This window comes from Trachypithecus francoisi, unplaced genomic scaffold (genome assembly GCF_009764315.1).
Source record: "Trachypithecus francoisi isolate TF-2019V2 unplaced genomic scaffold, Tfra_2.0 Lachesis_group11, whole genome shotgun sequence".
Taxonomy (NCBI): domain Eukaryota; kingdom Metazoa; phylum Chordata; class Mammalia; order Primates; family Cercopithecidae; genus Trachypithecus; species Trachypithecus francoisi.
In genome coordinates this window covers 33,059,261-33,086,916 of record NW_022681456.1, presented here as the reverse complement: position 1 = coordinate 33,086,916, position 27,656 = coordinate 33,059,261, and the positions used below count along the sequence as shown (strand labels likewise).

The following is a 27,656-nucleotide window of genomic DNA, read 5'->3' as shown; positions in this document are numbered from 1 at the left end:
TTTCATTTTAAAAACTTTAAAACTTTAAAAAATAAACTTTAAAAATAATATGTCTGTGTACTTTATATATGTGTGTGTCTATATGTGTGTGTATCTATGTGTTCTTCCACAGCTGTCTTCATTATCCAACTTCTATGCCAGGCCTATGATTTTGGCCTTTTTCATCTTCAAATGGAATAGAAGAATTACCAGTATTCCATCAATTGAGGTACAAATCCTGTAAAAATGGAAAAATCCATAGCACACTTGATGATTAATGAAGCAGACTACATTATCCAACATTCCAATGAACAAAATAATCACAATGATTTCTCTTTTTTGGAAAAAGTTTCTCTTATTCTCCTACCTTATTGTTAAGATATTTTTTTAAACAGAAACATGTCTAATATCTTTAAAAACACAAAGCTTTTGGGCTGGTCATGGTGGCTCACGTCTGTAATTCCAGCACTTTGGGACACTGAGGCAGGTGGATCACCTGAGGTCAGGAGTTCGAGATCAGACTGGCTGACATGGTGAAACCCCATCTCTACTAAAAATACAAAAATTAGCCAGGCGTGGTGATGGGCAACTGTAATTCCAGCTACACAGGAGGCTGAGGCAGGAGAATCGCTTGAACCCAGGAGGCAGAGGTTGCAGTGAACCGAGATCACACCACTGCACTTCAGCCTGGGTGACAGAGCAAGACTCCATCTCACAAGAATAAATAAATAAATAAATAAAAACACAAAGCTTTCAATTGAATAAGCACTCAAAGCTCTTTACCAGTCTAAAGCAAATACAGGGCTCGTCTAAAGTAAGGCTAAATGCTAAGTGATGGGGGAGAGAAAAAGGACATAAATAACTCCTACTCTCATGGGGTTAATCACTAAATCCTATTTTTTTTTTTTTTTTTTTGAGACGGAGTCTCGCAGTCGCCCAGGCTGGAGTGCAGTGGCCGGATCTCAGCTCACTGCAAGCTCCGCTTCCCGGGTTTACGCCATTCTCCTGCCTCAGCCTCCCGAGTAGCTGGGACTACAGGCGCCCGCCAACTCGCCCGGCTAGTTTTTTCTATTTTTTAGTAGAGACGGGGTTTCGCCGTGTTAGCCAGGATGGTCTCGATCTCCTGACCTCGCGATCCACCCGTCTCGGCCTCCCAAAGTGCTGGGATTACAGACTAAATCCTATTTTTCTAGAATCACCTGGAATCTCTAAACCTTGCAAATGAATCTGAATTTCTCACTCAATACTTGGCTATGACTTACAATCATGAAAACCAAGACTTGTGTTATGTCATTGTGAATTGCTTGTTATCCAAATTCCATACTAGACTGGGATCAATGGTTGAATCTTTCATGATTTGCTCCATAACCTGTGTGCTGCTTATCCCAGACCAAACTAAGCTTTTTTCTAGAGTTCTACAATTTATAATTAGTATACAGGAGTAGTTCTCAAAAATGTAGTCTCTGGACCAGCAGCACCTAAGAACTTTTTACAAATTCTAATTATCAGGCCCCACCCTAGACCTGATGAATCAGAAACTCTGGAGTAGGGCCTAGCAATCTGTGCTTCAATAAACCCTCCAGGTGTTCAAGAACATCTGGCATAGCAGGTAGAAAAATGTGTTTCCTTCTGTAGGTCCAAAGCCAGGGATGCTATATGTTCTGTCTTGATATGAAACAATGACATGCAATTAAAAGACATAAATCTCCTTCCTACTTCCACCCTCCATCCAATGTGTTTTATTTTTATGAGTTAAATTAGAAAACAAGTGGCAATCAGAGATTTAGTCTAAAAAGTGTATTCACAGGTAATAGCTCTCATCCAGCCTGATCTCACACAATACCATTTACATCCTCTTACATCTAAAGTTTCAGAAAAGGATCTTCACAACGTAAGTCTCAGGCACAGTAGGAGTTCTATAATAAAAGATCACGTAGATCTGAATATCCAAACTTATTAGAGAAAAAAATGGAATCACTGATTATATTTTTGAATTGCATTCAATTACGAAATTAAAGTTTTGAAATTTTTTCACCTTCATAATTCTAAGTTAATAGAATTAAACCAGAATACTCCATTCTTTCAAAGCCTCTAGCCAGGCAAAATTTTACTCTATTACTTCTTGCTTTCAAGGAATACAAAGGAGAGTCCTGGTAGGCATATTTTGTATAACTCCAAAGATGCAGAACAGTTCCATCTGTTCAATATTAAAACACAGGTCCTGTAAACCTCAGATGGTAAGTGTAATACTTCAGTACTAGGACCAAAGCCTCAAATGTGAAAAGATACCAAGAACACCACTAGCAAACAAAAGTAAACTCTCAACCAGAAACAGTAGTTCACAACTGTAATCCCAGCACTTTGGCAAGCCAAGTGCTCAGGAGTTCAAGACCAGCCTGGGCAACACAGCGAATTCATATCTCTACAGAAAATTTTAAAAATCACCAGGGCATGGTGGTACACACCTGTAGTCCTAGCTACTTGGGAGGCTGAGGCAGGAAAATCACTTGAGTCCCAGAGTTTGAGGCTGTAGTAGTTATGATCATGCCACTCCACTCCAGCTTGGGTGACAGAGCAAGACCGAGATAATTACATTCTGTCCTGCTCCTGTTTACACTAAAATCACTAAGTTAAAATGCTTTCATTCAGCAGGATAAAAATTAAGTAAAATGTGACTTTGGAGTTTGGCTAGCAAAAAACAAAGAAAGAAAAAATAAAGCAAAATTACAAATTACTGGGAGAAAGTTTTTGAAACTTCAATGACAGATAAAAGGTTTGTATCCTTAGCTTATAAAGAAATCTTTAAATTACTCAGAAAAAGACAAATGATTAAGAAAAGATAAAATATTTTATAATTTTATAAAATTACTCAGAAAAAAACAAATGATTTCTAACAGAAAGTGGGCAATGGAGAAACAGGCACTTCCTACAAAAATAAAAATGGCCTGTAAGCACATAAAAAAGATTCAAAAGCACTAAAACCAAAGAAATGTAATGAAAACAATATTTTCTGCTTAAAGACCTGCAAAGATGACACATAGAAGGAGGAAACTGGAGCTCTGTCACTGTTGGTGGGAGTATAAACTGAACCAATTTTCCTGCAGGATAATTTGAAAATTTCTATTAAAATCCCTAAAACTGTTTTATATTCTTTTCCTCCAGAAATTCTACTTCTATGAAATCAGTCCAAAAATGCTTTCTCAAGTCCATTAAAATGTATATATAAAGTTCATTTTAAAGCACTTATGAATTTCAGTTGGCATAAAGTTGAAACAATGACCTTTAGTTTTAAGTTGGTAACAAAAATAAATTCTCTATATATCACTTACTCCTTTCAGCAAAACAACCCAATACATACCTCCGTAGACAATGTTTCTTCTGGATTTACCCAAATAACATGATAAATTCTCATTATTTTATTGCTTTTTAAAAATTATTTATTTACTTATTTATTTATTTGAGACAGAGTCTTACTCTGTCGCCCAGGCTAGAATGCAGTGGCGCAATCTCGGCTCAATGAAACCTCCGCTTCCCGGCTTCCAGCGATTCTCCTACCTCAGCCACCTGAGTAGATGGGATTACAAGTGTGTGCCACCATGCCCGGCTAATTTTTTTCTACTTTTAGTAGAGACGGGGTCTCATTGTGTTAGTAAGGATGGTCTTGATCTCCTGACCTCATGATCAGCCCACCTCAGCCTCCCAAAGTGTTGGGATTACAGGCGTGAGCCACCGCGCCTGGCCTATTGTTATTTTTTTAAAAAGACTAAAACATATTATATTATATTACAGACACCAGTCACTCAGTATGTCAAAAAACTTAAGATTGAACTAGATCATCTGCTGAACTTTAAACTTAGTACTTACCTCTATTTGTACATGAAGTTTGAAGCAACTGTTTGACTTTGAGGGATGTATGAGGCAAATTTTTCAGCCTTTGTGAAACTGTTGAAAAATAAGGAATTGTAATATTTGCCTGTAGGTACAAGATAAAGGCTATGGCTTCTGATACAAACTTGAAAATTCATCAAAGAGTGGAAACCATAAGGTGAAAATACGTTAGAATCCTAGAAGCAAGAGACCCCATTCTCCACAAAAATGAAAAAAAAAGTCAAAAAGAAACAAAAAAGTGATGCTTAGTGCATTAAATTAGAAAGAAAAGGGGATGGAACATAAGCTTTTAAAAATAGTTTCCTATAGATGAGAAAATCTCCAATGTGTCATTGGTCAAAATAGCAAAGAGAAAACAAACCACCAACAAACATGCTATAGATGCAAAGAAAACAAAGATAAAAGTATAGCATAAAGTATACAGCACACAGTATAGAATAAAGTAAGTGCAGCACTTGTCCATTGCAAAAAGGCAGATTTTGGCAAAGCAGTTATTGTTAGATGAATTACCCTAATGTGAAACCATAATCTCCAAACTATTCGAAAAGGAGAAGAAAACTCAGAACCAAGCAGGCCCTCAGAAAGTTACAATCTAGTAGCTTCACTATGTTCAGTATCTTGAAGTGTACAACTAATTTTTTATCTAGGCTGTGCACATATGTATGTAGGTGGGGAGGGTCGTACGTAATGTTGGTGTGGGTTGAGGGGTCTGGAGGAGTCAGACCATCTGCCTTTTAAAGTTTTCAATGAGGAAAGCTAAGCTTTCTTCCAAACTCCCAATCTATTAACTGCACTGAAACTCAAAATTAGCAGGTAAGCAGCAGCCCAGGGCCATCCAGAGATAAAGTGATTCCAATTTCTCCAATATACAGTTACTATGGCTCTGACGGACTGATGAGTCTCACACCTACCAGTGTAGTTAGTCATCTATTTAAGTGGCTCTAAAATGTTTTAGTTACTGTACTGATTTGAAAGTCAGACTTCATATATCTCTAGGATTTATGTGCAAAAAAAGAGCTCTCATTGCTATAAATCTAGCCAAACTGCATAAACATTATTGGGGTGGTAAAGGGATACTTGACATATTATCAGAAAGAATTACGATTTCTCAGCCAGGTGTGGTGGCTCACGACTATAATCCCAGCACTTACAGGCCTTTGGGAGGCCAAGGCAGGAGGATTCGCTTGAGCCCAGGAGTTAGAGACTATCCTGGGCAACACAGGGAGACTCTGTCTCCACAAAAAAATAAAAATAAAAATAAAAAAATAAGCCTGTGGTCCCCCATCTACTCAGGAGGCTGATGTGGGAAAAGTGCTTGAGCCCAGGAGGCTGTAGTGAGCCATGATTGCATCACTGCACTCCATCCAGCACGGTCAACGGAACAAGGCTCTGTCTTAAAAAAAAAAAATTCTGTCCCCTGTATTGCTTAACTCTATCAAAACATGAAAACTATTCTTTTCTCACAGATAATAAATTTTTTAAAAAAGTAACAAATGTGTTTGATTACAAATTTTATAGCACTCTAAACATTACTGTAGCTAAATAACATTAGATACCAACTTAACTTAAATATTGCCAGGCAGACAAGCAAAAAATTATCCATATCTAAAAACTCAATTTTATAATGGGTTATCTTATTTCTGTTGCACAAAAATACAGGTTACTATCGGTATTTTTTTTTTTTTTTTTTTTGAGACAATCTCACTTTGTTGTCCAGGCTGGAGTGCAGTGGCATAATCTCAGCTCACTGCAACCTCTACCTCCTGAGTTCAAGCAATTCTCCTGCCTCAGCCTCTTGAGTAGCTGGGACTACAGGCACATGCCACCACACCTGGCTAATTTTTGTATTTTTAGTAGAGACGGGGTTTCACCATATTGGCCAGGCTAGCCTCAAACTCCTGACCTCGTGATCCGCCTGCCTTGGTCCCCTAAAGTGCTGGGATTACAGGTGTGAGCCAAGCATCTGGCCTTAGAGTATTTTTCATCTACATATTTATTTATATATATGTTTCCAACCATTTATATTTTTATTCATTCACTCACTCATTCCTGTTTTTTGTTTTTTCATTCACTCAAATAGTTTAGTATCTGCTTTACCCAGGTACTGTTTTAGGTATAATGTATTCAGTAGGCAACTAGGTGGATACAGTTCCTACTCTCACGAAACTAATATTCTAGGAAAGGGGAGAAAGATAATGAGGCAGTGAAATATAGGGCCTGCCAGATAGTGATAGTTGCTAAGGAGAAAATTAAGTAGAAAAGAGGGACAAGAAGTAGGAGATTTAAGTTGCAATTATAACTAGGGCAATCAGAAAAGATTTCCCTAAGATGACACTTGCACAAACATCTGAAGGAAGACAGGAAGTCAGTTATGCACATATGTGGAGAAAGCATTCCAGATGGAAGGAACAGCAATTATAAAGGTTACTGAGATAGGAGCATGCCTTGTAGGTTTGAAGAACAGAACCTAGGTCGGTTGTTGGAGTGGAATAAATGAGGGCAAAAGGTAACCAACTGAACATACAGTGACAGTTCACAATATCTATTAACCATTAAAACAATTTTTAATAAAGATTCAATATCAAATACTATTTACAATAAATGCTTCTGGAAAGATCCTATTTGAATTAATAGCTACAGTGACTCCAACGGACCCAATCCTATTTATCCCTCAAGTTTCATGTGTGTCGTAATAACAGCAGCATCTACAGACAAGCAAAAACTGCATTGGGAATCTGAAGAATAATATTACACACAGAACCACGTCATAAACTGTAAATTTGCCTGATACAGAAAGAATGAAATAAAATTATTTTCCCAAAATGCCACAGTCAAATAATATTACTCAAATAACAAAAATCCAATGTTATTCTGAATTATCAATCTTAATTTTATGAGTTTTCTAAAGACAGTTTTTTTTCTTTTTGAGATGGAGTCTTGCTCTGTTGCCCAGGCTGGAGTGCAGTGGTGCAGTCTCAGCTCACTGCAACCTCTGCCTCCCGGGTTGAAGCAATTCTCCTGCCTGGCTAATTTTTGTATTTTTAGTAGAGACAGGGTCTCACCATGTTAGCCAGGCTGGTCTCGAACTCATGACCTCGTAATCCACCCACCTTGGCCTCCCAAAGTGCTGGGATTATAGGCATGAGCCACCGCACCTGGCCTTGATCATTTCTATTAACTATAAAGTTTTTTAAAAATCAGTATTTCTATAAAGAGGATCATGACTTCCAAGTGTTCTATTTCCCAAAAAATTTTGAGCCATTGGACTAGACAGCCATTTATTTCTTATAACATTTATTAAATAATTTGCCAAGCCTTTATGTTTTAAGTCCCACAAAGAAAATGCAAGCCCCAATTAGGCCTTCTGCTTCCAGAAATACCTGCTAATAAAGTGTCTCTCACATCACTGGTGGTTAACAGATGGCAGTAGAGAGAATGACAGACAACAGGAAGTGCCTAGATACCTTTGTTTCCTTCAGGGGTCGGCTTCTTCTTTTCTTACTGTGTACTATGGACTCCTCTAGGTCCTTAGGGGTTGGGTCTAAAAATTCCCACTCTTCATTGGTACAAAACACAGTCCTCCGACTATCATTATGTCCATTCCCAGGATGGAAAGAATACATCAAATTTCTATTAAGAAAAATGATATGTGGCCGGGCGCGGTGGCTCAAGCCTGTAATCCCAGCACTTTGGGAGGCCGAGATGGGCGGATCACGAGGTCAGGAGATCGACACCATCCTGGCTAACACGGTGAAACCCCGTCTCTACTAAAAATACAAAAACTAGCCGGGCAAGGTGGCGGGCGCCTGTAGTCCCAGCTACTCGGGAGGCTGAGGCAGGAGAATGGCGTAAACCCGGGAGGCGGAGCTTGCAGTGAGCTGAGATCCGGCCACTGCACTCCAGTCCGGTCGACAGAGCGAGACTCCGCCTCAAAAAAAAAAAAAAGAAAGAAAGAAAAATGATATGTGTTATTAACAAAAACAAAAGTAAAACAAAACATAATCTTATGTATATAGGATTGGCAAAAATTAAAATATCTGATAATATCAAATGTTGGTGAGAATATGGAGAAACTGGGATTCTTATACACTGCTGGTGGGAGTATAAATTGATAATATTACCATGGAGGGTAACTCAGCAAGGTACTGCTAAGTTGGAGAGGTGCCTGCCCCAACACCCAGTATTTCCTAAAAGAAATCCTTACATACGTGCACAGGGAGACACAAACCAGAACATTCACTATAGCACTGTTCATATTCCAAAAAAAAAAAAAAAAAAAGGTACAACAACCTAAGCATTCATCAAAAGGAGAATAAACTGTGGCATACTCATATGGTCAAGTACAATACAGCACTCATTCATTCAACAAATGTTGATTGAGCCTATAACACGCCAGACACTATCTAGATGCTTGGAATATCCTAGTGAACAAAACACAGCAAGATTCTTGTTCTTGTGGAATGTACATTTCAGCTAAAGCTATCTGTGTTATAGGGATAAATATTTTTTAAATGCTGAATGAAAAGTGAAAGAAAATGGAAGAATTATAGGTACAGCATAATACTGTTTTATGTCTTCAGATAATGCTGTTAATAGAGACTATTGATATATACATACATATGCAGTAAAACTATTTTTTTAAATCCATACATGAATGACAATAATCAAGTACAGAATATTAGCTACCTCAGTAAAGGGAAAGAAGAATAGGATTAAGAAGAGAGGATTTGGCTGGGCACGGTGGCTCACATCTGTAATCCCATCAATTTGGGAGGCTGAGGTGGGAAGATCACTTGAGATCAGGAGTTTGAGACCAGCCTGGCCAACATGGTAAAACCCCATCTCTACTGAAAATACAAAAATTAGCCATGTGTGGTGGCGCATGCCTATAATCCCAGCTACTAGGGAGGCTGAGACGGGAGAATTGCTTGAACCCGGGAGATGGAGACTGCAGTGAGCCAAGATTGTGCCAATGCACCCCAGCCCTGGGCAACAGGGTGAGACTCTGTCTGGAAAAAAAAAAAGAGGATTTTAATTGTATCTGTAATGTTTTGTTTTTAAAAATGCAGTGGAAAAATGACAAAACTATAAAAACAAGTCATGGCTATCTGAGTAATCAATATACTTGCCTGAGTGCTAAAAATATTTCATTAACAGTTTTAAAAACTAGGTTGGGATTTCTGTTTCCAGTGAAGATGGAATAACAGGAACTACGTTTACCTTCTGCCACGAAAACTAAAGAACTGAAAAAAGTATAGAAACCGTGGTTTTCAGTCATTGGCCATCAGGCAGCAAAGGACAGTGATCCTGAGAGAGGGAAAGCCAACGAGGTAAGCCCACCTTACTGCCCGGGGACAGTTTCCAGGCCAGGGTGCAGGCAGGGGACAACCAGGAGGAGCCCAGCATCTCTCTGAACTGAGAAGACAGACTGGGGAGTCTCAAGGCAGTTGTAGCTCACAGAGCAGAGTAATAAAGAGACGGGGGCTGCGCAGAAGTAGTGTTGCAGAGATCTTAGACGGTCCCCTAAATCTTCAACTGAGTACTGATCAGGGCTTGCATGTGAGAAAACTATCTGAGAACAGGGAAAGAAACCCCTGAGAGAAGCAAAGGAAACAATCCCCGAGCCTCACACAGGACGGGAAATAGTGCCTAGTCTCACCAGTCAGAGTGGAAAACCTCATAATTCACAGGGCATCAGAAAGAGTACTCAGAAAGGCTACCAACAGTATCCCTAACGCCTGCTCTCATCTTACCTAGTAAAGCTTAAAAGCAAACTTCAAAAGGATCAAACTGTTTCTGAGTAACTTAATACATCCAAGAACAAAGCTCAAGGATATTTATAGCAATACCAAAAAATCCAGCACACAAAAAGGTAAAATTCACAATAGCTGGTATCCAATTTTAAAAATGACCAGGCATGCGAGAAGTGAGAAGTACAACTCATAATGAGGAGAAAAATCAGTCAACAGAAACAGGCCAGAAACAACAAATGATAACATTAGCAGACAGGGACTCTAAAAGTTCTAACTGTATTCTTCATGTTCTCGGAGCTAGAAAAAAAGAATGAACATCTTAAGAGACATGGAAGATATTTTTTAAAAAACAGATTTAAATCAAATTTCCAAAGATAAAACTGTAATGCCTGTGGTGAAAAATATGCTAAATGGGAATAAGAGCAGACTAGACATTGTAGAAGGAAAGACTAGTGAATTTGATGACCCTGCAATAGAAATGACCTAAAATGAAACAGAAAAAAGACAAAAGAAACAAAGGAAGGAAGGAAGGATGGATGGACCAACCAGCCAGTCACTGAAGGAGAGGAGAAAGGGAGGAAATGGAATAAAAGTATGTGAAGAAATAATGACCAAAAAATTTTCCAAATTTGATGAAAACTATAAACTCACAGATCAAAGAAACTCAACAAACTTCAAGCACAAGAATCATGAAGAAAACGGTATCAAGGCACATGATAACCAAATTGCTTAATATAAATAATATTTAAAGTTGTAAGTATAACCTTAACTTGCAAACGAAATAAAGGAATAGTCAAATTTTAAAAGTTAAACTGTCAAAAGATGAAGAGTCATCTTAAATTAATTCATTTGAGCAGTCAGTAAGTGGAGTGGTGAGGAAGAGAACATGCTCACACGAACCACCTACACACACACATATGCTTATATTCTCTTACTTCATAGAGCCATACTTACTGAATACTACTCAGCAATAATAGATGAAATACAAAAACACCAAACAATATAAATAAGTCTCCAAAAGGTTAAGTGAAAGAAGACACACAGGGCCGGGCGCGGTGGCTCAAGCCTGTAATCCCAGCACTTTGGGAGGCCGAGACGGGCGGATCACGAGGTCAGGAGATCGACACCATCCTGGCTAACACGGTGAAACCCCGTCTCTACTAAAAAAATACAAAAATCTAGCCGGGCGAGGTGGCGGGCGCCTGTAGTCCCAGCTACTCCGGAGGCTGAGGCAGGAGAATGGCGTAAACCCGGGAGGCGGAGCTTGCAGTGAGCTGAGATCCGGCCACTGCACTCCAGCCCGGGCTACAAAGCGAGACTCCGTCTCAAAAAAAAAAAAAAAAAAAAGAAGACACACAGGAGACTACACAGAGTAGGATTCCATTTATATAAAATTTTTTGTAGTGACACAAAGCTATAGTGACAGAAAGCAGATCAGAGGTTGCCCAGGGCCGGGGATTAAGGGAAGGGATCAACTGCAAAAGAGCGTGAAGGCATTTTTAAAGGTGATGGAAATGTTCTACTTATCTTGATTATGGAGGTGTTTACATCAATGTGTATAATTTCTAAAATTCATCAGCCTATTCACCTAAAATAAGTGAACTTATTGGAGGTAAATTATACCTCAATGAAGTTATTAAAATAAACATGCAAATAAACACAGAAGAGGAAGAAATGTATAATGTGGTGTTTTCTGGGGAAGATTAAAGGTAAGGAGGGAAAAGGTGGTTTCATCTCTAGTTTGAATCAGGCAGATGATATTCTCATGTAAAATAGTCATTTCTCAATTTTTTTTTTTCTTTTTGAGATGGAGTTTCAGGCTCGTTGCCCAGGTTGGAGTGCAATGGTGCAATCTTGGTTCACTGCAACCTCCACCTCCTAGGTTCAAGCGATTCTCCAGCCTCAGCCTCCCCGGTAGCTGGGATTACAGGCGCCAGCAACCACACCCAGCTAATTTTTTTATTCCTAGTAGAGACAGGGTTTCGCCATGTTGGCCAGGCTGGTCTCAAACTCCTGACCTCATGATCCTCCTGTCTTGGCCTCCCAAAGTGCTGGGATTATAGGCATGAGCCACCGCACCCCGCCCCACAATGTGTTTTTTAAAGCATATCATTTTTCCTTTTTACTTGTACTTTAAACATTCAGAAGAATGCAGAGAAATTATGTAACACACTTATGTTCTCATCACACTATTACAACATGTGAATCTATAACCTTTTGCTAACCGCTTTAACAAAGAGTCACTGTTTAGAACTCATATTCACTTTCTCATAGCTTATTTACTTAGGACCAAGAGGGAGCTGGGTCAACAACGTAAAGCATCTTGCACGTGCTATTTATTTCCTAAGTCTCTTCCAGAGCCTGGCATTGTGCCACACATCTTCATAGAAAACTGCATAAAAGGATGCTAGTCAATTCCCATGTAACCCAATGAGCAAGATACTGTATAAAGTCTGATTTTATAAAAATTATTTAAAAATTATAAAAGTTTAGAGAAAGCTATTTCAAAACAGCTGCTCAGGAAGAAAACTCTCACAAATGCTTGCTATACTTTTCCTCGTTTTTTTTTTTTTTTTTGACACACCGCTAGACTCAGTGTACCATGGTGTTTCAGTGGCTCTGCCTATGGCAAGGATCTCACAACAGCCTTCTCTTAGGTGGTATGCGACTACTACCACCATCAATTTTAGGAATTCAATTCTCCTTGCCATTTGCCCTAGCCATCAAACTGTGCTCCTTAGCTCTGGTTCCTAAAGGATGAATGCAGGAAAGAGGAGTAAGAGCAGGGACACCCCACGTGGCCTGGGAAGAAAGAACAGCAATTTCAATGACTTAGAACTGCCACACACACTCCTTCCGCCCACCATGGTTCTGTGTTTCCAGCCTGTCACAAGCCGACTCACACAAAGCTGTGCTCTAACCTGCAGCTGAGGGACAGCCTTGCTCGGGGTGCGGTGCCACTTGCCAAGCCCTGGGTAACAGAGAAATGGAATCAGGCTCAAAGTGAAAGCCTCCTAAAGCTGAAACACTATATAGCCAATTCCTGTTTTTGCTGTTATGTAGTGAAACCCAATTCTGGGACTGTGCAACAGGGAGGTCATTAGGGTGCAGACTTTTCAGACACACTCACCCTGTCTGCTCTGGCCCACAGAGGCCTTGGTAGTAAGCATGTGTCCTGCCTGTGCACTGTACTGTGGAGCTCACAGCTGGTTTAAATGGAGGGTGTTTTGAAGCTGGTGTTAGAGTCTGTTCTATGGCAGTACCTCCTGGTTAAAGATCCCAATCTCATTTGACAGATCTTTGAAAGGCCTTCTGTGTTCTCCCAGGCATTGTGCCAGGTGCCCACCTATAAACACTCAGCTGCTCTGAAATGGAAAGTGCCACCAAGCAGCAAAAGAGCACCTTGGTAGGGGCTGTGTTCAGCCTGAGCTTTTTTTAAACAAATATCAGCGATCTGTGTCATCATTAAGAAAACCACTTTCTAAGCTTACATATTTCAGATGGAAGTCGGAACAGTTTAAAAATGTCTTAACTAAAACAGTTATCATTTTTTTGACATGCATTTTTTTGACATGCGTTTGAATTCTGATAACCAGCTAGAATTTACGAGTTGACAGAATTGTTGGGAAATGTTCCATCAAATCTCTTCCGAGTTAACCCCTCCACAAACTGCCTGCACAGCCATGTTTTAGGCAACACCATAACCTCTTCAGCAGTGGGATGACACGGCTGAAGCAGAGGGTTTGCACTTGCTGGGACTTTGTGCATAGGAGGGAGGCAGGCTACCACTGCTGCTAGCTCCCTTCCTTCCTCCAGACAACAAGCCCTGTTGAGGGAAACAAAGGTTGGGGGTGCAGGGAGGAGGTGGTTGGGGGAGTTTCCTCTGTAGCCATCCCAATAAAGTTGACTCAGTATTTCCTCCTCCACAAATTAATTCCTCAAATATACTCTCACAAGGACACAGATCCCTCTGTGTAGATCACATATACACTGAGCAAATTTCAGGGCGTGTACATAACCAGTTTCAGTTCTAGTGGTGACTTCTGGGAAGTGGACTTAGAAGGACTTTCACTTTTAATTGTGCACCCCTCAGCAATGGCTGATTTTTCTTTTTATACACATGCATGCCTTTTACAATGAAATACAAAGACACAACTAAGAAGGCAGGCCAAATAGGGAACCTGTCAGGTGGCAGGCCTGCAAGCCAGAGGTCACTTGCTACAGACATTTGAACGTCCCCTCCAAAGCTCATGTTGAAATGTAATTGTCATTGTGATGGTATTAAGAGGTGGAACCATTAAGAGGTGATTAGCCCATGAAGGCTCAGTCCTCATGAATAGATTAACACTGTTATCTCAGGAGTGGGCCTAGATTCAACTGCAGAAGAGGAGACGGCGATGTGGCCAGGGAAGCAGAGATTACAGCAAGCCAGCCATAGGCCAAGGAATGCCAGCAGCCACCAGAAGCTGGAAGAGGCCGGGAACCGACTCTGCCTTGGAGCCTCCAAAGAAACCAGTCCTGTCGACACTTGAACTTAGGCCTAGTGAAGCTGATTTGAACTTCTGGCCTCCCAAACTATCAGAGAATAAATATGTGTTGTTTTAAGCCATCAAGTTTATGGTAACTTGTTACAGCAGTCAGAACAAATTAATACAACCACTCTCTAATAAGCTATTGCCCTTCAAACCAAGGACTTTGAGAGGCTGCTTTCTGCTGTGGTCTAGGCTTCAGCTGGCATTCAAGTTTGGAGCATTAATGTCCAAAGTTAGAATATATTTACTTCTGATATGATGTCTTTTGATCCTGAGGATCTGGGAGGGTGTCATCAGAAAGATCCTTTCCAAAATCCTCTAGACATTTACCTGGACAGATGAGTACATCATCCTTCCAATTCTAACACGTTGGAGCAAACACCTAATAAAACATGCATGGCCTCAAATAAACCAAACATCTAAGAAACGATACTCTTGTTGTAGAACTTTCAGACAGGTACAGCTCCACTGGTTCCCTACTGCCCAAAGGGCAGACACCCCTACCCCTTCACCCTGGACTCCCTGGCCTCCTCAGCTCCTCTTCTATCCTCACCCCCTTAAGCACCCTATGCACCCGGCAGGAGAACCCACACCACTTGTGAGACACACCCTGTTCTGACTTCCTTGCCTCTGCACGGATGTCTTTGAACTTGCATTTCCCTTTGGCCAGTCCCTCTCCATCTCTCAAGCCCTTTAAGTCAAAACTCATCTTCACAGCAAAACCATCACCAGCCTCTTCCAAAACCCACACCACAAAGAATAAGTGATTTCTTCCTGGTGCACCCAGGGAGGCTGTGACATGCTGGGTGCAGCCTTGAACTGCACCCTATGGCACCTGAGGCAGAGGACTCACAGGCCTTGTCTGCCTGTCTTCCTGAGAATCCTTCAAACTGCTGAAGGCAGGGAGGGACAGCCTCTTACCCAAGGGAACAACCTCAGCCCCATCCCACAGTGGCAGGGAGAGGAAGATGCAGCAGGGAGGGAGGCAGCACCAGCTGCACAGCCAGGCAGTCCTGCAGAATGGGCTTCTCTAAACTTGAGTGGTAACTCACTGGTGGCCGGGATATCAAATTAAGAAGATATGAAATCAATTTTGAGGGGACAAGCATTTTTTTTTAGTATTAAAAGAGAAAATAGTACTTAGCTTTACTATACGTAGTAGTGACATTTTTCTTTTGGTTTTATGTACACACTGACAGTATACATTTACATACAAACATGTGTATTATCTGCTGTCTGATCCCAGTCAAAAAAGTGAACAACACTGTGTCCGAAGGTAATGTCTTTCCCAGTGTGTCCAGAATTGATTCCTTTCGCTGGGTTCTTAGTCTCGCTGACTTCAAGAAGGAAGCCACGAACCTTTGCAGTGCGTGTTACAGCTCTTAAAGGTGGCATGGACACAAACAGTGAGCAACAGCAAGATTTATTGTGAAGAGTGAAAGAACAAAGCTTCCACAGCGTGGAAGGGGACCCGAGCAGGTTGCCACTGCTGGCTGGGGTGGCCAGCTTTTATTCCCTTATTCGTCCCCACCCACGTCCTGCTGATTGGTCCCTTTTACAGAGTGCTGATTGATCCATTTTGCAGAGTGCTGATTGATGCATTTACAATCCCTTAGCTAGACACAGAGCACTGATTGGTGTGTTTTTACAGAGTGCTGATTGGTACATTTACAATCCTGTAGCTAGACACAGAGCGCTGATTGGTGTGTTTACAATCCTCTAGCTAGACAGAAAAGTTCTCCAAGTCCCCACTTGACCCAAGAAGTCCAGCTGGCTTCACCTCTCATCAGGAGGCCAAACAAAAAAGACAATGCTGAGAGGAACCATCATCTTGCTAGGGAAGGGAGTGTGGCACAAAGGCAGGTGGGTGTGGGCTGACCCCCCTGCCATGGGTGTGCATGGCAGAGGACGATGAGCCCCAAGCACCAGGAGCAGGAGCAGTAGAGCAACTCTGCTCCTGGAAGGGTTTGGAGCCTTCCCTCATCACTCTTCCTCAAGTCGATGCTGGACACCCACCATCTGCCAGGCTGCATGAGGCGCTGGGGTAAACCAGAGACAAGACAGACAGGGTCCCTGCCCCATGGAGCTCCCAGTCTTGCAAGGGAGCTGGACCACAGATGAGTACACAAAGAAATACAGTAACTATAGGCAGCGGTAAGGGCTGTGAAGGAGAAGCACGGCAGTGAGGAGTGGGAGGAACAGGGAAGACTTCTCTGAAGAATGAACAGAAGTAACCAGAGAAGAGAGAGCCCTCCCTGCAAAGGGACTGAGGCAGGGCCTGATGGGAAGATGATACATCTGAAGAAGTGAAAGAAGTCAAGTGGGCCTGCAACAGAGGAAATGACAGGGGTCAGACCCCATGGGACCCTGAAGGCCATGTTCAGCAGCACAGCCTTCGGCCTAAACTAATGAGAAGCCTCTGAAAGGCTGAGGCAGTAGATTGAATTGATTCAGGTCCCTTAGAATAGGGTCCCTGCAACAGGTAGACCCAGGACCAGCAGAGAAGGCAGACAGGCACCTCTCCTCAGCCTCCAACTCTAAATACAACAGAAGACATGGCCCAATTGTTCCCTTGGTGGCCCTGGATGAGACAGGCTGAAGTTCTCTGAGCCTCAGCTTCCCATGCTGAGTCATGGTGAAAGGTCTCTGAGTCTACAGGCCGAAGCCACTGCTCCTCTCATGACCGCAGTGATTTCCATGGACAGTGTCATGCAACAGCAGCCCTTCTGATACGTGGGCCCCTGGGAGCATGTGAACTGATCGAGACCAAGAGGACTGATGGGACATAACTGCTAAGCACAACCTCATGCTCCTGAGAGCTATCAAAGAAGACCAGGCACCAGTGCAGCAACACACACACAGCCCAGCCAACTTCCGGCAACTACTGAAACTCTATGGGCCCAAAAGCAAGTTAGCCTTCCTTCCTGCTTCCTTCTCCAGAAGATCTGGCTTTAAAAATGTCAATGTGAGGCAGCAGCATGGTGACTACATGCCTTGTCTTTCTTGGCAGACAGAGCCATGCCTTCCAACGAGGAAAATTACAAATACTACATTAAGGCTCCTGGACAGGAACAACTTCCCCCAATTCACCAAACATCTGGGTGCCTGCTTTGGGCTGGGCTGGGCCCTCTGCTGCAAACGGGGGCTAAAGAGATGAGTCATGGCTGGGCGCGGTGGCTCAAGCCTGTAATCCCAGCACTTTGGGAGGCCGAGACAGGCGTATCACGAGGTCAGGAGATCGACACCATCCTGGCTAACATGGTGAAACCCCATCTCTACTAAAAAAAAATTACAAAAAACTAGCTGGGTGAGGTGGCGGGTGCCTGTAGTCCCAGCTACTCGGGAGGCTGAGGCAGGAGAATGGCGTAAACCCGGGAGGCAGAGCTTACAGTGAGCTGAGATCCGGCCACTGCACTCTAGCCCGGGCGACAGAGCAAGACTCCGTCTCAAAAAAAAAAAAAAAAAAAAAAAAAAGAGATGAGTCACTGTCATGACTTTACAGTCCTAGACACTAAAACCATAAGAGATTATCGGGACCCCCCGTCATGCTCAGAGATAACTCTTTCTACCAGGCCTGAATGGGTCAAGAGGGAAGCAAAAACTAAGAATCAGAGCGAGCTAATTGCAGGACCCACAGAAGACCTATGGGAGGCAGGCCTGGAAGGATGAGCACACCTTCCTGGCCAGCTCAGCCCTCGCATCTGTCCTTGAGAAAGGCATCCTGTCCACCTGACTCAAGGGAGTGGAGACCCACCTCACCTATTGGCTCAAAAGAGTCAGAGTGGCGACAGTGGCAACAATGCCAGCAGGCCTGGGTTGTGTAGCCACCATTTACTGAGTACTTACAAAGAGTCAGGCAGTGTGCTAGGCATTTCTGATTTATAACCTTAACAACACTGTCACCAATCCAGAGGGAGAGAGGCTTACTTACACACACACATGCACGCACACACAGACACACAGACACACACTCCAAGAGGACATGAGGGCTTAAAGCATGCATTAGGCAACAAGCATCTAGCATCCTCTAAGCATGAAAGGCACAGTAGTGAACTACACTGACAAAATCTCCTCCTGGGAAGTGATGCTGTAGTAGCACACAACAGCAGATGCTCAAAGTCTAGATCAGGGAACAAAACCATCCTGAATCTCTAGCCGACTGAGGGTCTCCTGTGCTGGCTGGTGAGCTACTGCCTACTGGACAATCATGAAAGCCACAGTCTCCCTAGGGATCCTCTCAGCTTCTTGTACCTCACATGGTGTCACACATAAAAGTGCTCAGGATGTTTACTGAACTGAGCACTCCAGGCAGAGTATTTCACAGAACACTAGTTAGAAGCCACTAACTAGTCACAACTACCTAGTTTACCATTTCCACAATGTATTCACTCTGTGAAAGCAAAGGAAACCCACCTGAGGGCTGGCCTGATACTATACACCCAATCAAATGTCATTAAGACCCCACTACATAAATACCAGAACCAAAAATTGCTAATGAAAATGCCTTTCTCTCCCAATCTGAGATACAATGGCAGGGTCCTTTTCTTTCTTTAGAGGAAGGGGGTGTTACTTTTTATATTTTGTTCTGACTGGAGGTGGGAAGTCTGCACCCCAGAGACTCAAAGGTAAAAGCATCTGACCAAGGAGACCTGTCTACCCTCATCAGATGCCTCAGTGAGGTGGGAGCTGGTACACCTCCACCCGGAATTCACCCAACCCCTCCTTCCATTTCTCAAGAATTCATTATCTCCGTGGGGGAAGGAAACCGGCAAAGTGCATACGAGCAAAGCAAGTGCAGCAGGAGAGAAGTCAATGCTAGGGGCCATTAGGAATGCTTCAGGAAAGGAAGTCCACCAGGGCGGGGCTGGCCCCAGCCACACACACCTGCCAAAGCGAGCTTCATCCATCACAGCACCCCCGACTCGGAAACAATTAAGAAGCAACAGCTCCAAATAGGTTCAGTTTTGCATTTATCAACTTTTAAATCTGTTTGCCAGTACATAACATATAAATACTTCAACCCTTCATACACAAACAAGATAATCCTCCCACCTAATTAAATAAAAATACTAGGCATGACCAAACCATCAGTGCCACCGTCTGAATGTCTGTGTCTCTGCAAAAGTCCTATGTTGAGACCCAGTCCCCAAGATAATTGTATTAAGAGTGAAGCCTTGTGGGAAGTGATTAAGTCATGAGGGCAGAGCCCTCTAGAATGAGATCAGGGTCCTTATAAAAGAGGCCAGAGTGGTAAAAGGGATTTCAGGAGAAAAATACACTTAGCTAGCTGGGTAGCTAGATACATACATACATATATACATCGATGGAGGCCCCAGAGGGAACTTGTCTGTCGCTTCTGCTGTGAGAACACCACTAGAAGGCATCATCTCTAAAACAGAGAGTGAGCACCCATCAGACACCAAATCTGCTGGTGCCTTCATCTTGGACTTCCCAGCCTCCAGGACTATGAGAAATAAATTTATGCTTTTCATAAGCTACCTCATCTATGGTATTTTAACACAGCAGCTCAAATAAACAAAGACGATCAATTTGGGAGAAGAAGAAGAAAGAAAAAAGAACTATTTGTCAAACTCCGCTTAAAACTCTTCACTGACTCTATAGCTCATGACAAAGACCAAAATCCTGCCCTGGCCCAAAGGCTATGTCCCCTTCACCCCTAGCTGCCACCAGGCATTCCTTGAGTCCCACATGCAACTAACGCCCCCACCTAAAGGCCTCTGCTTATGCCACTTCCTCTCCCTAGAACACTTTACGCCCCCTCTCTACGCCCCCCCCCGTCAACACCAATTCATCCTTTGTGTCTCAGCTCGAATGTCGCTTCTTCAGAAAAGTCTTTCCTAGCCCTCCCCAACCCCTAAACCGGATCAAGATCCTGAACTATACATGTACTGCATCTCTTTCCTTTCAAACTTCCTAGCACTGGTTGGTGTTTGCTATATTTTATTAATATCTGTCCCCTGGATACTGACAGTTCCACAAGGACAGGCACTGTCTTGTCCAGTCATGTCCCCAGTGCCTAAGCACACACAGTGAGTGAGTGAGTGGGAAGCTCCCAAGGCCTTCCTAGAATGCAAGTCAGTGAACTACAGCCTGGTGTCATTTCCAGCCTCTGCCTATTTCTGTATAATCTACAAGCCAAGAATCGTTTTAAGATTTTTGTTTTGCTATTTTGTTTTTTTGAAACAAAAAACAGCCTGTCACCCAGACTGGAGTACAGTAGTACAAACACAGCTCACTGCAATCTCTACCTCTTGGGATCAAATAATCCTCCTGCCTCAGCCTCCCAAGTAGCTGGGACTACAGACATTTGCCACCACATCTGGCCAGTTTTTAAATTTTTGCAGAGATGGGGTCTCACTTTGTTGCCCAGGTTGGTCTTGAACTCTTGGGCTCAAGTGGTCCTCTGACTTTGGCCTCCCAAAGTGCTGGGGTTATAGGAGTGAGCAACTGTGCCCAGCTAACGTTTTTAAATGGTTGAAAACAATTCAAAGAATATTTTGTGAAATGTGAAAATTACATGAGATCCAAATTTCAGGGTACATAACTAAAAATCAGAATGCAGCTATACTCATTCTATGGTTGTTTCTGTACTACTATAGCAGAATAGTGACAGAGATGGCAGAGTGTGTAAAACCAAAATAGTATGTGGCCGTTTATATAAATAGTTTGCTCCTGCTGTAACAGTGTCCTCGAAGTCCTGACTGTGGGCATGAAATACAAGAGACCTGAAAATACAGAACTGACTGTAAGTAAACTCTCTCCTCTGGGGAAGGGTGAGTCATAACCCCCTTTTGGATTCCTAATGTCTGTTCTATTCAGTGGGTATTTACTGAATGGCCACCACCTCTATGACATGAGGCAAGAATGGCATGTGTATTACATCTGCACATTTGGGAGTTCTGGCTGATCAGTTCTAAAGGGTCACCAAAACCAGTGCTTACTGGGTAAGCATTTTCTATTCATTCATTTAACAAGTGTCTACCTGGGCAGCATACCTTAGTCAGTTTAGGCCACTATAACAAAAATACCACAGACTGAGTGGCTTAAACAACACAAATTTACTCCTCAGTTCTGAAGACTAGAATGTCCAAAATCAAGGTGCTGGTCAATTTGGTTCCTGGCAAGGGCCCTCTTCCTGGTTTGCAAAGGAAGGCCTTTTTGCTGTATCCGCATAGGTGGAGAGGGAGATCATCTCTCCAGGGTCACTTTTATAAGGGCACTAATACCATTCATGAAGTCTCCACCCTCATGATCTAATTACCTCCCAAAGGCCCCACCTCTAAATATCATCACATTGGGAGTTGGAGCTTCAACATATGAATTTTTTCAGGAATACGAACACAGACACTAGTCTATAGCAAGCCTCCTTTGTGCCAGATACTGTTGAGTGAACTAAGGATACAAATAGTCCTTAGGGAGCTCACCCTCTGGCGGGTAGGAAATAGGATGGGGACTCCCCTGCAATGATGACTGTGTGAGAGGCAGTGGAAGATGGAATGCCATTGTGGTATCACAAGCACAATACTGGACTTGCCTTGAAGGAACTTACTAATTGGAAAGCCTTGAAAAGTTAAGTCCCCATAACTTAAAGAGTTAAACAATGCTTCAAGACTGAGCAGATGCCGCAGGGTAGAACAGCTTAGGAGAACCAAACAGCAAAGAAGGCTGGTTCACCACATCTATTTTGTACTGAACACACTCTGATTAACAAGTCAATAAATGTTTGTCATTAACAGCAATTTCAACAACAGGGAACGTGCATTCCCACAAAAATGGGTTAAGAATAGGTGTACATAACTGTTCAGTTACATGTGGCTCAGAAACCAACACACATGTCCATTTGAGCACCAAGCACCTACAAGAAGGGAGCAGAAGGAAGAAATCATTTGCTGGCTGACTGATGACACTCTCTTGCTCCAAAGACTGCAGAGATCTGGAAGAGTAATGTAGTTTAAACTTCACCCTCAGTCAACCACATGCTGTCCTTCCCCTAACTGCCTCAGATTTCAGTAAAGCTCCACAAGAAGCCTCCAGTACCCTTACACACAGAGAGAGACACACACAGGAAGCGTCAGCCTCTTCTAGGCCCTTACAACAGTTTCCAGGTATGTCCAGTAAAAGGTACTATGCATCCTGGTAAAGAACTGGGCAGTAAAACGTTCCTGGTGATACTCACTGTCCAAAAAGGACAGCTATCAAATACAGTAAAAGGAAAGACTACTATACCTTATCTGATCCAAAACAATTAATATCCAAAGTCAAAAAAAGTAGACTTGTCAGACCAGACAATACAATTAGATACTCCACATTTTGGACCTTCACTGTTCCTGGAGGGTCTGAGTCTAGCTTCATGACATCAGCAAAATTACATACCCTTTCTAGCCTCTATTACCTCATCTGTAAAAGAAGACACCAGATCAGATCCCTAAGTTTCGGAATAGAGGAGTTTACCAAGAAATTCTTGTATCAGCTTTCATTAAGACTCACATAGTAAAATATTTTGGAAAAGCCCAACAAAACCACAGCTTCTCCAGAGAAGGCTCAAAGATGCTTCAAAATAAGAAAAATGTATAACAATAGAATAAGAAAATTGCTGATTTTTCTTTACTTTTTAACCCTATGTGAAAAGAAATGGTATTTGTAAAATTATACACAACTAGCTGAAGTCTGACCAGGGCTAAATTGTAACTTAAAATCCTAACTTAAAAATCCTTAGAAATCAGGGTCTCCTCTATGGCTGGGCAGCCCTAAAGCAAAACATTAAGGCTTATGGGAATCAGTTCTTGGATCTGAAAGATGAAAAGGAAGGTAAATTGGTAATTTCCACATTTACCACCATAAAGTTTTTACTCCTAGAGCTCAAAAGAAGTAATGGTACAATGAAATTTATCTTTCTTAAAACAGACCCCTGGCCGGGCGCAATGGCTCATGCCTATAATTCCAGCACTTTGGGAGGCCAAGGCACGCAGATCACCTGAGGTTGGGAGTTTGAGACCAGCCTGACCAACATGGAGAAACCCCGTCTCTACTAAATATACAAAAATTAGCTGGGCGTGGTGGCGCATGCCTGTAATCCCAGCTACTCAGGAGGCTGAGGCAGGAGAATTGCTCGAACCTGGGAGACGGAGGTTGCGGTGAACTGAGATCATGCCATTGCACTCCAGCTCTGGGCACCAAGAGCAAAACAATGTCTCAAAACAAACAAACAAACAAACAAAAAACACCCCTACTCTAAAACCCTCCTCCCTTCTTTTGGAAAGCCTTGCCTGTGTTTCCATTTCCACTGTTGTATATAGCCAACACTCGAGGCCTCAGGTACTATCTTCTTCTGTGACCAATTTAATTTTACATGTCAAATATTCCTCCATTGTCAGTAACCCAAAGGAAAATATTTCCTTTTCTTAAAAAAGGGAAATATCCTGAACCTACAAAAAGATGGATAGTGGCCAGGCACAGTGGCTCATGCCTGTAATCCAAGCACTTTGGGAGGCCGAGGCGGGTGGATCACCAAAGGTCAGGAGTTTGAGACCAGCCTGATCACTATGGTGAAACCCCGTGTCTACTAAAGATACAACATTAGCCAGGCGTGATGGCACATGCCTGTAATCCCAGCTACTTGGGAGGTTGAGGCAGGAGAATCGTTTGAACCCGGGAGGCGGAGATTGCAGTGAGCTGAGATCATGCCATTGCACTCCATTCTAGGCAACAAGAGCAAAACTCTGTTTCAAAAAAAAAAAAAGATGGATAGCAGAATACAACCAACACTGATGCACCTACCACCCAGTCCAAGAAATAAAACACTGCAAAACAACAGTGGAAGCCACAAGGCACCAGCCCCAAGGCAGCCATTCCCAATCACATCCCCCCTCTTCCCATCAGAGGCAACCACCACCTAGAAAGCAGAGCTCATCACCCCCTTGCATCTCTTCCCCTCCTGACACAGTATATAATATGATCTGTAGCACTATTTTACATGATCTTCTTAACCTCTCTATAAATGGTATCATTCTGAACAGAATCAGTCTGTAACTTATTTCTTGCTCTATTTTATGTTTGTGAGAGTAATCCACATTGACACCTATAGCTCTAGTTCCTGTTTACTACCACAGAATATTCCATTATATGAATATACTACATATTTGGCCAAAGACACTGCTTGATGTTTCATATGCCATGTAGTGCCTACTATTTTCCATACCACTATACCAATATACAAATATACAGCCATTTCCATAACATTCTCCAGAATCCTCGCAACCACTAATGAGGAAGGTAAGATTCCCATTAGACCAAAGAGGAACTGGGACGTGGTATAACTTGTCCAATACATGTGAGCAGCAGACTCCTGCTTCAAGTTCAAGCCCATCCAAGTCTAAAGCCATGCTCCTGACAATATGCCTTGTAACCCCATTTATGTAGATTCAGATTTTCTTTATAACGAAAAAATTGATATAGGGCTCTACAGTCATCTGAGAAAAATCTGAAACATGACACTCTATTTTCTTTGTTAACAAACATCCCATAGGAAATTCACCTGACATGGGGACAGTCCATGTATACACTGAGGAAGAGCCTCTACCTTTGGCAAAGATCCTCCACTGGGGTCATTCCCAAGTTTATACAGGCACGAAGTAAGCCTGAGTAGGACTGCAAACCTAGTTGGCTTCCTTCAGGGAAATAGGCTGTTTGCACCCACTTACAGACAGCACAGAGGAGCCCGAGAGAACATGAGAATCAGATCCTGCTTGAATTGGCAAAAGCTGAGTCGACAAAGCTCTAAGAACATCTCTGGGGGCAGTTCCAGCTGTTAGCAGCTCTGGGGGTTGGAGGAACAGTCCTGTGCTCACAAGGCCAAGAGCCTGCCTACCCTGCTCTCCGTGTGGCCAGCTTTGAGAGTGCTTTCATACATCCCAGCCCAAACCTGCTGCCCTAGAGAAAGCCAAGCCTGCCATGCAGAAGAGGAGTGAGAGTGAAGGTAGAGGTTCACCGGAACCAGGCAGGGAGCACAGTCTGGAGAAAGGATACTGGGCTCCAGACCTGGGCCCAGATCCCTCCAGGTGCTCGAAGCAGGTGGACCCCTAGGAGGTGACAGAGTCTAGCCCACTAAGGACTCCCAAGGAAAGGGGAGGCCTCTCAGCACCAGGACTCCTGACTCTACTCTCTCGCTTCTACATTATTTTTCCCAATATGTCTCTTCGCTGGAGGATTAAAAGAACCTCAAAGGAGCAAGGCCTCACTGGCTGAAGTGACCTCCTCCCACCTCTTCTGGACAAAACAAGGAGCAAGAAAACAGGCTCTGCCACTTACTGGCTGTGTGACCTTAGCTGGAGCAGCCCTGCACACTCTGGGAGGAAATGTAGTGGAATATCTTTAAGGGCCCTGTCATTTCTGACTCTTTTTGTCTATAGTGCTAAATGCACTGTGGCTCACGTCTGGAATCCCGGGAAGCCGGGTGGGGAGGATGGTTTCAGTTCAGGAGTTCGAAACTAGCCTGAGTAACATAGCGAGATCCCCCATCTCCACACACACAAATTTTTTTTTTTTTAATTAGCCAGGCATGGGCCCGCACCTGTGGTTCCAGCTACTTGGGAGGCTGAGGTGGCAGGATCACTTGAGCTCAGGCATCGAGGCTGCAGTTAGCTGAGATCACACCACTGCACTCCAGTCTGGGCAACAGAGCGAGATCCTATCGCAAAAAGAACAAATAAATAAAAATAAAATAAATGTACTAATATTTACTGAGCAGTTTAGAGTATAATTAGTTTAACCTCAACACCCCGTGATATAGATACTACTGCTACCCCATTTTAGAGGAGGCTGAAGCGCAGAGCGGTTAACTGATGTATCAAGGTCCTAGCAGAGTTCTAAAGGAGGCCGCGGGGCAGAAACCTACGGTTATGAATGCTTGGGAGGGCTGCACTGGACATCCACGGGATGCTGGGGGTGAGAGGACACTAGAGAGGGGCCAGAGGGAAGGCGCAGAGGGAGATAATGCGTCAAAGTGTCTGAAGAAGGAGACGGGGCTGGGGAACCCCAGCCACACTGGCCTAAACCCAGGTGGAGGGGAGGAGATAAGAACAAGGACGGGATGTGGAGAAGTGGGGAAAGGCAGGCCGACGTGGGCAGGGTGCGAGGAGGCCTTGGAGAAAGGAGGGTGGATGGGGCAGGCCCGCAGGCGAGGCAGGTGGCGCCGACAGAAGCGCCCAGGCGGTTGCAGGGCGCGCAGTCCTACCTCAAGCACCTTGGCGACTCCCGCGCTGTGCACCTGGAAGTGCGCAGGCTGCTCCACCGCCTCGTTCGCGCCCTGGTAGCTGAAGCAGGCTTCCGCTATGTCCAGGTGGCAGAGGGGCAGCGGGTCGTGGGGGTTCTCGAAGTAGCAGAGGCAGCAGCGGTGCGCGTCCAGCACGAACTGGCGGCTGCGGTAGCCGCGCAGTCGCGCTGGTTCCCGCGCGGGACCCGCCCCGGGCTCTTCGGCCTCCCCCTTGCCGTCGCTGCCCTCCTCTGGCCGGGCTCCGGCCCCGGTATGGCTGCCTGCGCGCCAACCGTAGGTGCCCGGGCCCCCGCGCCTTCGCGCTGCCACTGCTGCCCTCCCTGCCCCCGAGGCGCCCCCTCCCCGCCGCCCCGCTCCTCCCGCAGGCGCTCAAAGTGGCCTGGGACTTGCAGTCGCCTCCCGGCCCCTCCAAGCCCGCTGGCAGTTGTCCTCGCCCGCTGGCCGTTGCCCCCGCCCGCTGGCCGTTGCCCCCGCGGCGCCCCGGAGGCCAGGTCCTGCCTCCCGCACCTGCCAAGTCCCCGCCCTGCAGGAGTCTCGCTCTGTCGCCCAGGCTGGAATGCAGTGGAGCCATCTCGGCTCACTGCAACCTCCGCCTCCCGGGTTCAAGCAATTCTCCTGCCTCAGCCTCCCGAGTACTTGGGATTACAGGCACCCGCCACCTCGCCCGGCTACTTTTTGTATTTTTAATAGAGACGGGGTTTCGCCGTGTTGGTCAGGCTGGTCTCGAGCTTCTGACCTCAAGTGATCTGCTTGCCTCAGTCTCCTAAAGTGCTGGGATTACAGGCGCGAGCCACCGCGTCCGGTCCAAAAGCCATTTTTGGACGAGAAAGACTCAGCTTCCTCCTGAAGAGCAAGTGGGATGGGGAAGAGGACAGTATGAATTTGAGTCCAAGAGCAAGGCAGTCGATAGACCTTGCTGCGTATGGTTTTGCACTTTTTTCTTCAAAGAATGTCACCGTCTGAAGAATGCTATCGGAAGACACACACATATACACACATGCACACACACACATCACGCAGCCGGTTCTCTACAGGATTAGAAAAAACTTGCGCAAATCAATCTGCGCAGTTAAAAACAAATACGAAATGAGCGAGAAAGCACTTAGCAGTCAAATCTCGCCACCACGTAAACAGGTTAAGTTTGGAAGCACAGCGGACACTCCCTAACAGTCTGTGCTGCTTAGCATCTTCGACTTCCGGTGTCCACCGTTG

General features: G+C 44.0%; 1 pseudogene across 1 annotated transcript in view; it reads right to left on the bottom strand.

Moving 5' to 3' along the window:
• The window catches only part of LOC117090828, a 47,501-nt pseudogene extending 19,870 nt beyond the window's left edge, over window positions 1-27,631 (bottom strand). Inside the window, exons 1-2 of the transcript XR_004440140.1 lie at window positions 27,613-27,631; window positions 26,406-26,812 (exon numbers count right to left, since the gene is read on the bottom strand). The product of XR_004440140.1 is annotated as a golgin subfamily A member 2-like (transcript). The remainder of the gene's footprint in view (window positions 1-26,405; window positions 26,813-27,612) is intronic.
• Window positions 27,632-27,656: the final 25 nt, after the last annotated feature.